The sequence below is a fragment of the Eriocheir sinensis genome, unplaced genomic scaffold (assembly GCF_024679095.1).
Source record: "Eriocheir sinensis breed Jianghai 21 unplaced genomic scaffold, ASM2467909v1 Scaffold145, whole genome shotgun sequence".
NCBI lineage: Eukaryota > Metazoa > Arthropoda > Malacostraca > Decapoda > Varunidae > Eriocheir > Eriocheir sinensis.
The window spans coordinates 127,212-136,982 of record NW_026110795.1 but is presented as its reverse complement, the minus strand read 5'-3'; the positions used below and the strand labels follow the sequence as shown (position 1 = coordinate 136,982).

Here is a 9,771-nt window from a genome sequence, read left to right as displayed (position 1 = left end):
ACAGAGTGGTAAATACTTGGAATAGTCTGCCGGAAGAAGTGGTGAATGCAGAGTCTGTTATAAGTTTTGAAAAGAAACTGGATAAAATATGGAAAGGACAAAGTATAAAATATGATTACAGAGCAAGTATTGAAGATGGCCAGCGCGTCCGGCACCCAGACCAGGATATAGTAAGTTTGGAACTGGAGTCACAGGCCTGAAGGGGCCTCTTCCAGAAGTCATCTGTGAGTATCTGTGAGTATGAAATCTTCAAAACAGGATGGATGTTAAAGGCATGAGGTTTGAGTTCAACAAAGCATATTTGAATTCATTTAAAGAAATAGCTCCCAGCCAGCACACTGCAAGCAATCACAAGTTAGAAACACGTGTTAGCTGCTCCACCAAGAGACACAGATATCACAAACAGAGGTCACTTGTTACCCTGCAACTATGTATAGCACAAAATGAAAGTCCATCTTGAACATTTCCTAAGAACAAGTTTACCTTTCTTTTTCTTCCTCTAATCTTGGCAAACTTAAGTCTTTGTGGACTATGCCCTGCAGCCTTGTTCTCCATATTACAAAGTGAATAAAAAGTTCCTGCAGTCAGTGTAAAGGATTGCTGAAATGAGTCATGGGATGAAACACACCAACAAGAAACTGTCCTGCCACCTTACACAATGCTTGGCCTGGGCTCCGCCTTGACCCGCGGCAGTACAGTGTGGTGGCCAAGAAGGCCCCCAGCTGGTCATGGCTCCTGCCACGCCAGCGATCACCAGCACAATCAGGCCTCTCGCTCCACACACCAGCCTGGGGGCTCACCGATGCTCTTGTCAACAGCTGGAACACAGGAGCAGATGTATAATATTTTTAACATTGGCTTAATCAATCAGTCAATCAATGGGGGCCTCTGCCAGCCTGCCTCACCCAAACTATGACACCATTCTTGGCGGTTCCTCTGTGCAGGTCCCCATGCAGGCACCTTCCCCATACCATGTACAGTCGCGATATGAAGTGATGTTGCCGTGTACGTTTATTTTCGATCACGCAAGTATCGTTATATATTTTGAAGAGTACCATTATTTTCCTGTATCTTCATCACAACTTAACTAAATATATTTTACAAGCTAGAAAAAAATAGAAAAGAAATTTTCAATGATGTCTTACGAAGACTTGTCGAAATATTTTGACACAAAGTGTTTTCGTTCACTAAGGAACAAGTCAAATGAAGTCCAAATATCGACATATTACTCAAACAGAAAGTAAAATTATTTTTTCATGATCATTGTTGACAACACTAAATCTACCATATGCACAATATATAGGACATGCATAATTAGTCGATATCCTAAACTAGGATGGCGTAGTTTATTGAATTTATACTCTCGTTTGATGATGACGTCATCGCCCGCGCACCATACCTATGATTCATCCCTGACTCACTCTTTGCCTTTCGTGGTCAACATAACGATAACAAAAGCTTTCCGTGGACTTCTAATGCATGATAGTGATCAAGGGAAGATGCCCACAGCCTATAACTACCGAGGGATAGTGGGAGATGGAAAAATAAGAATATATATCTTCATAATAGTCGTGTTTTGTAACTCACTCTTTGCCGCCGATCGCAAACATCATTGCCTTTCTTGGTCAATATAACTATGACAAAAGCTTCATGTAGACTTCTAATGCTTGGAGGTGATCAGTGGAACATGTCCACAGCTTATAAGTGCCACAGAATAATCGAGGAAGGTGGGGAAATAAGAATATATGGCTTTGAAATGGAGGTGGTGGTCGGGCGGGTAAGCTAATGGCAGCGTTGCTAAACATTAGGCTATGGTCGAGTGTTCGTAGAGGCGTCCGGAATTTTGATAGTTCAGATAATTATGGCAACCCTACCTATGAAGGCATTCTTCATTCATCATCGTTACTGAGCAATGTTACTATATATTTCAGTGGCCATGCTTATGATAAGAAGCCATCATAGTGAATAAAAGGTGTTTAATATGAAACCTTATTATTTGATCGTTTCTTAATCAATAAAACGCAAAGTAATGCCACCAACTGTCCATTCCCTTCGTGTCATACTGTGCGTGTGTATTAATAACTGCAGAAGACAGTTCATGGTATGACACAGAATATATCTATATATATATATATATATATATATAGATATATATAGAGATATATATATATATATATATATATATATATATATATATATAAATCTGAACAACGTATAACAACTGTTTTGGAAAGATAAGCACACGACGTGAGCTAAATCATTTCAAGGTTGTCTTCAGCACTGAAGACAACACATGACATTCGCAGTCGCATTTTTTTAAACAAATGAATGTATAATTGTAATTCAGGTACTACTATGTTATTTTACCGTGTTTTACATCACAAAGTATTATAGATTATCATTAAAAGGGAACATTATAACATAAATAATAAATACACATCACTTCCGTTACCTTCAAATGCTCCCGTACGAAACATTTTGAGAGGGGCGACATCACTTCATATCGCGACTGTACCTCCCAGCAGGATCCATCAATCTGCTCTAACCCAACTTTCTGGGCACACTCTTTACTAAGGATTGTCTCTTACATAAACAACCTGGTAAGCAGGGTTTACCCACATGCCCATAGAGCCAGAGGTGGCATTCACAGAGCATGCAGGTAATGGGCCTCAAGTCAGCCTCAGGGAGGGAGTGCTCCATGATGAGGGAGAGAGTATGGTGGGACACAACATGTGCATAACTGGGAGAACAGTGACTGATGCACCACAACACACAGCATGCAGGTAATGGGCCTCAAGTCAGCCTCAGGGAGGGAGTGCTCCATGATGAGGGACAGAGTATGGTGGGACACAACATGTGCATAACTGGGAGAACAGTGACTGATGCACCACAACACACAGCATGCAGGTAATGGGCCTCAAGTCAGCCTCAGGGAGGGAGTGCTCCATGATGAGGGACAGAGTATGGTGGAACACAACATGTGCATAACTGGGAGAACAGTGACTGATGCACCACAGCAATGACGGCTCCCTAAAACTAACACTTCCTTACCTGGAAGAGTCGTGAAGCTTTCCACGGAGGAGAATGGACCAAAACCTTTGACATTGTGAGTGTGCATCTTGTGCAAATACTTCCTTGAAGGCGTCAGTCCATGGACAGAGAGGGTGAGCCAGTCCCCCGTCACTTCCCCCGTCACCCAGTCACTGACAGTTTGGTCCGTGGTGAGGAATATCAAGTAGCCTGGAACAAACAAAATTACTCTCTCAATAATCTTTATTTAACCGTGTACCAGTGACAGGCAAAATTTGTGGCTTTACCGTGTAGCAGCGACGGGCCTAATTTTTGCTATGATATAAGCCCCCAAAATAGATGATGCATAAACTGATCACAAATGCATTGATATATATTATAAAATGGTTTGCCTGAGTGATGATTTTTTCTCTCTCTCTCTCTCTCTTTTACGTCGCGGCCTATTGTGCCGGTAGGCTTCTTCCCGGTGGGTCCTGATGGTTGGCCCAAGGCAGTGCTTAGAGTGGCCTTTCAGAAACATGATCCCTGCAGCTACTGGGTTAAGTGCTGCCCATAGCTCCAGTAGGCTCTTTGGAGGGGCCTCTTGGATGACCCCAGCCCAGTAGTGGCTCAGGCAAATTGTATTTATAGTGGCTGACAAGATGTATGGTTCTTGCTTCCTGCCTGGCCCACGCTGCCCACCACCACGACCCAAGTCACTGTTTATTTACTATATATCCAGGTCTTTTCCACGTCAGTGAAGGTGTGTTCCCTTAACTATGTAGTCTAGTACATCACTGTGGTTTGGCACACTGACTCTTTTTTTATTTTTATAATTTGAAGATGCCATCCTGGTAACCCATCAGCTCACCTGTGATCCTCCCGTTGTTCCGCTGCAGCGGCTGCCGGGTGAAGGTGGTGGTGGACGGCTGCTGGGTGAAGGTGGTGGTGGACGGCTGCTGGGTGAAGGTGGTGGTGGACGGCTGCTGGGTGAAGGTGGTGGTGGACGGCTGGCCAGGGAGGGCCAGGACGGCTGGGCCACCAGGCTATAGGGGGACTCACGCCAAACCTGATGGGGACAAGTGTGTGAGAAAAAGTGTGATTTTGGCACACCAAAACTTCAAAGTTCCCCCATCATACATTTATATCATTTATACATTTATAGCACAGTCAAGGATCCAGATACATACTTGTTCAGTACTTGTTTGTAGTTGGTACAGGAGCAGGTTTAGGACAGACAGAGTTGCCTGAAGTTGTCATTTTCATGACAGAATATTATATTATTACCATACAGAAGAATATCTACTTTTATTCTGTTACGGTTTGGTTGCAAACCTTGGTTGCTATTATGATACACTGCCGGCCAAGTTAGTAAAGACTAAAGGAGGCTGATTTTTTACCTAGTAAAAAACATGTCAAGTTGGCAACATTAGCGCAAGAGGATATAATAATGTAGGAACCTTTTTTTATATACTTTGAAGAGAATAAATGAATCATTGCACATGAATAGGTTTTTACTTTATCATCTTTGGAGCACATCATTTAACCTATGGAATACTTTTACTCAGAAAAAATACATATAAAATCAATGATTTAATCATTTGATTAAATCAATTTGATTAAATCATTGCCAACCCTGCTGTGCTGTTTCTAATACCATTATGTAAGGTCCATTTTTAAGTACTTGCAAAAGGTCGGTGAAAAAATCAATATCTCAAACACTAATAATAGCTCACCCTATGAGTCATAATTTCTCTGTGCCTCATCACAGCAAGGATTCAGCTGTGCAGGATTTCCTTGAGAAGTGTTGCAGGACTGAGTGAATATTTACTGAAAGAAGAACGAAGGCTTCCAGCACTGTGGTCTCACCCTGATGGTCTTCACAGCAAACTCACACACTGTTGATGGCTTGAGGCTGTCAATGAGGCAGGTCACATCCGTGGCGTTGACGTAGCGGCTGGAGGATTAGGACGAGAAGGTAGTGCAGCTGTTGTACTGCAGGAGTCAAAGGTCAGTATTAACAGGGAGTCAGGTACAAGGACGGAGGGAAAACATAAGAAAGGTCACTGGATGAAGGACTGGCTTGTGAAATGAGACATGAATGACAGGAGGATAGGAAGGGTGTGAGGGAGTGCTTGCAGGAAAAAGAGGATGTGTAAGTGAAGGATAAGGATGTATGAGGGAGGATATGAGGTGTATAAGGGACTGTTTGCAGGAAAAAGAGGATGCATGAGTTATGAATAAGGATGTGTGAGGTGGACGTGAGGCGAATAAGGGAGTTTGCTGGGACGAGAGTATGAGTAAGTAATGGATAAGGATATAGAGAGGAAGATATGAGGTGAATGAGGGGCTGTTTGTAGGAGGGAGAAGGATGCAAGTTACGAATAAGGATGTGGAGAGGTGGATATGAGGTGAATAAGGGAGTGTGTGCAGAGAAACAAGAATGTGTAGGTGGTGAATAAGTTCCTTGACAAATGACTAACTTTTCCACAGCTGTGTTGATGCAAGTGGCAAGTCTGTGACACAGTGCACAAAGAACATGAGATAAAACATATATTTTCCAGCTGATAACTGCCCTCCCTGAAGCAGCCCAGCAACACTACCCAAAACTGACCTCTTTTGACCTCCCATTCTTCATGCTTGTGTTTGGAACGGCATCTAGTGGCCTTTTAATTGTTGTTTAATTTTTTTACCTTGAATTGCGTCCCTTGCAAAAAAAATAAAAAAATAAAAAATAAAAATAAAAATAATAATAATAATAAAAATAAATAAATAAATAACCTGGTTCTGGCTCAGCATGGTGTCCGGCCACTGCAGCACCACGGTGAAGGGTGTCAGCACCACGGCCTTCACCCCCACCGCCGGGTCCAGCGTGGGTGCCACCACCTCCTCCTCCTCTGTCTGGGTGCGGACTTACTGGTACACCGGTTGCCCGTCACCTACGTTGTTGAAGGCTCGCAGGCTTATCACAAACTCCATGTTGGGTTCTGAGGAGACGGAGAACTTGTTATGGACCTAATCGTAACAATACAACAATTTTTTCACGACCCTTAACCCGTCCGCTGCGATTGGCACGGATTTTGCCTTCAATGGTAGCCTGGTAACATAGTCCCAGGTCTTTCTCTCGCTGTCTGTGGTGGATAGTGGAGTGTTTCCCATGTGGTATTGGTGTGCTGGATATCCCCTCCCAAGGTGCAGGACTACACTTTTCTTCATTGAATTGTAGCTTTTTGTTCCATTCCTGTAGCTTGGCGAGGTCTGCTGCTAGGAAATCCGCAGTCAAGGGGTTAAACTGGGCAGAACAGATAACAAATAAGATAGACTAACAGACAACAGGTAGAATAACAGGTAGAAAGACAGATAACAGGCCATGGATTACCAATGAATAACCTGACTAACATTATGACCACCCAGGAAATATCTGAGAGTTCAGGGCAGACAGAGGAATGAGCCTGAACGATGATGAGTCTGAAAATGGCAGCTTAGAATACCACCTCCTTTCCCTCAATACTAATTGCTCTCATGGTCCAGGGTCTTCACAATATGGAGAGCTAACTTTTATGATGGTGTGTTTACAAATACTTTTCTGTGTGTGTTTGTGTGTGTGTGTGTGTGTGTGTGTATGTGTGTGTGTGTGTGTGAAATGTTAACAGACTCAATAAATGTTTAACTATGATCTACTTAACAAGATCTCTACCTTCACTTTACTTTGCTTAAATGAAAACTTGTTATGGACTCCATCATCATTTTTTTTTTTGGAGAGGGGTGAAACTATGGTATCATTTAACCCATTGACTGTGGATTTCCTACCAGAAGACCTCACCAAGCTATAGGAATGGATCAAAATGTTTCTACTAAAATTCAGTGAAGAAAAATGTAAAGTCCTGCACCTTGGGAGGGGATATCCAGCACACCAATACCACATGCGAAACACTCCACTATCCACCAGAGAGACAGAGAAAGGTTACCAGACTAACAGTGAAGGCAAATCCGTGCCAATCACATTTGACGGGCTAACAAATTCTTTACTTTCTCTTTGCTCAACACAAATGTAGAAGTGGCTAATTCAAAATCCCTGTCTTGTGGAGAATCACACTGCAGGTCTGCATACTACTAGGCCAGAAAATGGAAAATTAGTCACAAATGATCATCTTACACACCCAGCTTATCAATGATGTAACCGCGCTGCTTGCTGTCCACGCTCTTGGAGTAGATGTCCGCCACGCCTCGGTCCCAGGCAATGGTGTAGCCGCACAGCATCACATTGTGCTGTGCGGGGGGCTGCCAGCACACCCTGATGTGGTCAGTCAGCGCCACGGCTGTAATGAACCACAAGACACTACAGATAACACATTAAAATTTACTCTGTTGAAATGAAATGGGAAAATTATATTTGACCCCTTGACTGTGCATTTCCTAGCAGAAGACCTCATCAAGCTACAGGAGTGGAACAAAAAGTGGCTGCTACAATTCAATGAAGAAAATGTAAAGTCCTGCACTTTGGGAGAGGATATTCAGCACACCAATGCCACATGGGAAACACTCCACTATCCACCACAGAGACAGAGAAAGACATGAGACTATATATATGAGACTAGGCTAACAGTGAAATCCAAATCCGTGCCAACCGCAGCGGACAGGTTAACAGACTAAGTTCCCTCCAGTGAGGTATATTCAGAGTTCCAGTCCGTGGGTTTTAGGTCACAGGGTCCACCCGGCTTGAACTATTTTTTCAATTATTGTAAATTCCCTGTTTCTCTGGGGCTTGTGGCAATTACACTTCAGTACAATGAGTGACACTGTTGTTAACAAAAATGTAGCAGATCATTCTCGTCGTTTTATTTATTGGTAAACGAGAGGAAATAAATGACCGATGCAAGGTTCTCCTCTTTAAAATTCGTTTCTGCATGAAAGTCAGGCTGTGGAGCAAGCAGAAGTGAACTCTTTAGAAAAATTCTGTTTGTATTACAGTATTTGCTGAGTGCCTGCAAATGCAGTGTCGCATTTGATGGAATTCATCAAAAACATTAGGGCGTCAAGCATCTCGATAACCACCTCCCCCACCAACACTAGGGCGGCCAGGTGTTTGGGTCCACTTCCAGAATATTATGCTCCACCCTCAAATGACTGCTGCATTTTGTCTGGGGTGGTTCAAGACCTTGGGTGGATGCCTGCCGCTGTGAAAAGGGTGGTCAAGTCAGTGGTGATGGCGTTCAAGACCAGAGGTTGAGGGTGGAGCGTTACACTGCAAGCCAAAGCCAGTGTCCCCCAGAAATCAAACAGTGGATGCTATGAGATGCTTGATGCCCTAATGTTTTTGATAAATTCCGACAAATGCGAAGCTGATGCACCAAAAGCAGGTACTCAGCAAAAAATGAAATATAGATTTTTTAAAAAGTTCAGTTTTGCTTGATTTTGCAAGGCTTTCATGCTGGTGTCCTAATTATTACAGAAAAAGCTTGAATCTTGGAGAGCTCATTCTCTGCTTCCAAACACCAGTGTTGCCACAACAGTGGTGGACAGCACAGCGACATATTTCTGCCTGGAGGTATTTCTCACAACACCGGCTAGCGTGGTGGGCCGCTGCTTCCATGTCCCGTCCTGCGCTGCATATTTCTGATCTCCGCACTGCCTGCCCAATAAGCCTAAACTAACCAAACCTAACCCTAACCTACCTAATGAGGGGCCTTCACCCCCCTCAACCCCCCTTCTACTTGCAGCATCGAGGCAACCCAGCAGCGTGTTGTGTGGACACTGAACACTTCATACAGCACCAAGGCTGTGAGGCGGCTGACAATCTGGAACAGCACCCTGGCCTTGACCTCAGGGACTAGCACTTCAGCAACCCAGCCGGTACCACCACAGGACTGACCCCGACCATAACCTGACCTCACAGCCTTCCCCGGTGACCCTGACCACACACTTTGACCCTCCACGTAAACTCAGAATAACCCAAACGGTAATAATTCAGGAGATGTGGGCTCTCGAATTTCCAGGCACAAACTATTTTTTTCTAGGTAAAATGTGGTGCTTTTTCAAGTGGAGATAGTCTTTTTTTCCGGAAACTATTAGGAAAGGGGCTATTTCAATTTTCTTGATCAAGTCACAATCCTAATATTTCCGGAAAAAAACCATCTCCACATGAAAAAAACACCACAAATTACCCAGAAAAAAATAGTTTGTGCCTAACCTAACCTAACCTATCCTAACCTAACCTAACCTAACCTAACCTAACCTAACCTAACCTAACCTAACCTATCCTAACCTAACCTATCCTAACCTAACCTATCCTAACCTAACCTAACCTAACCTAACCTATCCTAACCTAACCTAACTGCTTCTGCGACAATCAGTCATGCGCAGTATGTGATAAAGGGAGGGTGTATGTCTCTCGGGGTCCAGGAATAATTTTTTTTTTTTATGTATTTTATTTTTTTTTATTTTTTATGGTTTCCGGAAGTGAACAGGGTCTACACTATATACTGATACAGAAATAATGCAGAAAACGTGAGTATTAACGGCGGTAGAGAGAGCCCATACCTCCTGAATATTATCCACCCAAACTACCTGCCCCGTCCACGGACCCCCATAGGGCACGGAGGGTAGATGACCGGGGCTTACATGTCAACGCCTACACCCCCCGCCACGGCACCGCTACAGCACGAGGATAACAAGGGTGGACACGTGGATAACACGGATAACAAGGGGAAGCACGGAGCACAGCGTCCCTTCCTCTTTCTCCTCGCGGGAGAAAGAGGAAGG

At 43.7% G+C, this 9,771-nt stretch overlaps 1 long non-coding RNA gene across 1 annotated transcript; it reads right to left on the bottom strand.

Moving 5' to 3' along the window:
• Positions 1–207: 207 nt before the first annotated feature.
• Positions 208–9,751, bottom strand: LOC126990101 (uncharacterized). The gene is made up of 7 exons (XR_007744010.1): positions 9,631–9,751; positions 7,170–7,328; positions 5,791–5,996; positions 4,746–5,004; positions 3,881–4,078; positions 3,052–3,240; positions 208–818 (listed from the first exon to the last, which is right to left on the bottom strand). It is a non-coding gene; the product is annotated as an uncharacterized LOC126990101 (long non-coding RNA).
• Between the last annotated feature and the right edge of the window lie 20 nt (positions 9,752–9,771).